The sequence below is a fragment of the Polypterus senegalus genome, chromosome 4 (assembly GCF_016835505.1).
Source record: "Polypterus senegalus isolate Bchr_013 chromosome 4, ASM1683550v1, whole genome shotgun sequence".
Taxonomy (NCBI): domain Eukaryota; kingdom Metazoa; phylum Chordata; class Cladistia; order Polypteriformes; family Polypteridae; genus Polypterus; species Polypterus senegalus.
In genome coordinates this window covers 158,701,193-158,705,685 of record NC_053157.1, presented here as the reverse complement: position 1 = coordinate 158,705,685, position 4,493 = coordinate 158,701,193, and positions in this window count along the sequence as shown.

Below are 4,493 nucleotides of genomic sequence, written 5' to 3'. Positions count from 1 at the left end.
GAGCTTGGGGGAAAAAACTCTCCTGCAGCCTCGCAGATTTGGCTTTGATGCTGCAGTATCTTCTCTTGGATGGCAGAAGTGTGAAAAGTCCATGTGAGGGGTGTAAGGGGTCCTGCACAATGCTGCAGGCCTTGCGGACACTGCGTTTGTAAAATATGTCCTGTAGTGAAGGGAGAGGCACCCCAATAATGTTCTTTGCTGTCTTCACTATCCTTTGCAGGCGCTTGCAGTAGGATATGTTGCAGGTGCCATACCAGACAGTGATGCAGCTGGTCAGGACACTCTCTATGGTGCCTCTGTAGAACATGGTGAGGATGGAAGGGGGAAGACGTGCTTGCTTCAGCCGCCTCAGGAAGTGTAGTCTCTGCTGGGCTTTCTTGATTAGTGATGAGGTGTTATGTGTTCACGTAAGTTCCTCAGTTAAGTGCACACCAAGGAACTTGGTACTCCTAACAATCTCCACATCTAAACCATTGATGCTGAGCGGGATGTGGGTAGGACGTGATTTTCTGAAGTCCACGATTATCTCTTTTGTCTTGTCGACATTGAGAGATAGATTGTTGTCTTCACACCATGCGGACAGCCATTTCACCTCATCTCTGTATGCTCTTTCATCATCCCTGCTTATCAGTCCCAGCACCGTCGTATCATCCGCAAACTTGATGATGTGATTGGTGTTGTGCGTGGCTGTGCAGTCGTGAGTCAGCAGGGTGAAGAGCAGTGGACTAAGCACACAGCCCTGCGGTGCTCCAGTGCTCAGTGTGATGATGCTGGGAGTGTTGTGGCCCATCCGAACTGACTGGGGCCTCTCTGTCAAGAAGTCCAGGATCCAATTGCAGAGGGTGGTGTTTAGGCCCAACCTGCTCGGTTTTACAACCAGCTTTGGAGGGATGATTGTGTTGAAGGCAGAGTTAAAGTCTATGAATAGCATCCTGACATATGTGTCTTTTTTATCCAGATGTGTCAGGGAGATGTGAAGAGCAGAGCATATGGCATCCTCAGTTGACCTGTTTGAGTGGTATGCAAACTGAAGAGGGTCAAGGGAGGCAGGGAGATTAGTCTTTATGTGTGACATGACGAACCTTTCGAAGCACTTCATTATGATTGGTGTGAGTGCAACTGGTCAGTAGTGATTTAGGCATGTCACTGATTACTTCTTTGGCACTGGTATGATGGTGGTCGACTTGAAGCATGTTGGGACTGACAACTGGCTCAGAAATGTGTTGAAGATGTCTGTGAGGACACCAGCCAGTTGACTTGCACATTCTTTGAGCACAAGATGAGGTATGTTCAATCAATCAATCAACATTTATTTATATAGCACATATTCATACAAAAAAAATGTAGCTCAAAGTGCTTTACAAAATGAATAGAAAAATAGAAGACACAATAAAAAATAAACATAAGTCAACATTAATTAACATAGAATAAGAGTAAGGTCCGATGGCCAGGGTGGACAGAAAAAACAAAAAAAACTCCAAAAGCTGGAGAAAAAAAAAAAATCTGTAGGGGTTCCAGACCAAGAGACCGCCCAGTCCCCTCTGGGCATTCTACCTAACATAAATCATCATATTTTCATGGAAGGACCTGATGATGATGGTCACGTAGACTTCTGGCTTTCAGTCCATCATTGTTGGAGCATCATGATGCTTTGAGTAGGTGGTGGTGCGCAGGCCGCCACCACAAAGAAACCGGAAAAAGAAACAGAAGAGAGAGTAGGGGTCAGTACGGATTTTAGAGCCACCATGAATAGTTATTATGAAGAATTGAACATACAGAGTATCAGGATTATGTTAAAGTGAAGTTATAAAAAGGCCATGTTAAAGTAATGTGTTTTCAGCAGTGTTTTAAATTGCTCCACTGTATTTGCCTGGCGAATTCCTATTGGCAGGCTATTCCAGATTTTAGGTGCATAGCAGCAGAAGGCCGCCTCACCACTTCTTTTAAGTTTAGCTTTTGGAATTATAAGGAGACACTCATTTGAAGATCTAAGGTTACGATTTGGAATATAACGTGTCAGGCATTCCGATATATAAGATGGAGCGAGATTATTTAAGGCTTTATAAACCATAAGCAGTATTTTAAAGTCAATCCTGAATGACACAGGCAACCAGTGTAGTGACATCAAAACTGGAGAAATGTGTTCGGATTTTCTTTTCCCAGTTAGGATTCTAGCAGCTGCATTCTGCACTCGTTGCAAATGATTTATGTCTTTTTTGGGTAGTCCTGAGAGGAGTGCGTTACAGTAATCTAGTCTACTGAAAACAAAAGCGTGAATTAATTTCTCAGCATCTTTCAATGATATAAGAGGTCTAACTTTAGCTATGTTTCTTAAATGAAAAATGCTGTCCTAGTGGTCTGATGAATATGCGATTTAAAATTCAGATTACAGTCAACGGTTACCCCTAAATTTTTACTTCCGTCTTAACTTTTAATCCTAGTGCATTAAGTTTATTTCTGATAACCTCGCTGAATCCATTATTGCCAATTACCAAAATTTCAGTTTTCTCTTTATTTAGTTTGAGAAAATTACTATTCATCCATTCAGAAATACCAGTAAGACATTGTGTTAGTGTATCGAAAGAGTCGGAGTCATCAGGTGCTATAGATAAGTACAGCTGTGTGTCATCAGCATAGCTGTGGTAGCTCACATTGTAACCTGAGATAATCTGACCTAACGGAAGCATATAGATTGAGAATAACAGCGGACCCAGGATAGAGCCTTGTGGAACACCATATCGGATATCATGTGTCTTTGAGATTTGATTACCACAACTCACAAAGAATTTTCTCCCTGCCAGGTAGGATTCAAACCAATTTAAGACACTGCCAGAGAGGCCCACCCATTGACTAAGGCGATTTCTAAGAATATTATGATCAATGGTGTCAAATGCAGCACTCAGATCTAAGAGGATGAGAACAGATAAATGGCCTCTGTCTGCATTTACCCATAAGTCATTTACTACTTTAACAAGTGCAGTTTCTGTACTGTGATTTGTTCTGAAGCCTGACTGAAAAGTATCAAGAATAGCATGTTTATTTAGGTGGTCATTTAACTGCATAATGACTGCCTTCTCTAAATTTTACTTAAGAAGGGCAGGTTAGAAATGGGTCTAAAATTTTCAAAGGCAGAGGGGTCAAGATTATGTTTCTTAAGAAGGGTTTAACTACAGCAGTCTTAAGACAGTCTGGAAAGACCCCGTATCTAATGACAATTTACTATGTCCAGAATATTGTCAATTAGACGCCTGATATTTCTTTGAAAAACCTGGTTGGTATTGGGTCAAGGACGCAGGTGGAGGATTTCAGTTGAGAGATTATACTATGTAATTCAGGTAAATCTATCCTGGTGAAAGCATTTAATTTGTTTATAACGGAGTACCGGGGCTTTGGAGGTTCTGCAGTGTTCGGGAGATATACTATGTTATCTCTAATATCATTAATTTTTTGAGTGAAAAATACAGCAATGTTCTCACAGGTTTCACTGGAAGTATTCTGGGGGCATTCCTTTGTGTTCCCTGGGTTTAACAGACGGTCAATTGTTGAAAATAAGACTCTGGGATTACTAGCATTGTTATTTATAATATTAGAGAAATAGCAGCGCCTCTCAAGACGGACAGTGTTATTGTATTCTGTTATTTTAACTTTTAATATTTCATAGTGGATAGTTAGTTTAGTTTTCCTCCATTTACGCTCAGCTCTACGACATGTTCTTTTTAAATCAGACACTCTTTGGGTCTTCCATGGAATAACAGTACTAGAGGATTTTTTAACTGTCTTTTCAGGTGCAACTATGTCAACAGCAGTTCTTACTTTAGAGTTAAAGTTTTCCACTTTACTATTTACATTATCCTCGCTATTATAGCTGGCATTATAAACGGACTGATTGCTTAGAATAGTTGTAAGCTTTAAAGCTGCTGATGAGTCAAAGAAGCGTTTTTTAACAAAATGTTTCTCATGAGCGTTTTCTATCTTTATTTCTATATTAAATAGTAGATTGTAGAAATAGTAGAATGTTGTCAGGTCCTGCAGCCTTCCGTGGATTGACTCTGGATAGAGTCCTCCTCACATCTGTTATGGAGAGACAGAGTGCTTGGTCAGTGGAGAGAGGGGTTGCAGGCTCTTTGTTCTGTGCCTCAAACCGTGCAAAGAAGTTGTTCAGCTCATCTGGAAAGGAGGCATCACCATCACTGCTGTGTGGATTGGGCTTGTAGTTTGTCCTTTGATATCTTGGCTGTGTGCTTAGGGTCGTTGTCCTGCTGAAAGATGAACCGTCGTCCCAGTCTGAGGTAAAGAGCGCTCTGGAGCAGGTTTACATCCAGGATGTCTCTATACATTGCTGCAGTCATCTTTCCCTTTATCCTGACTAGTCTCACAGTTCCTGCCGCTGAAAAACATCCCCACAGCATGATTCTGCCACCGCCATGCTTCACTGTAGGGATGGTATTGGCCTGGTGATGAGCGGTGCCTGGTTTCTTCCAAACGTGACACCT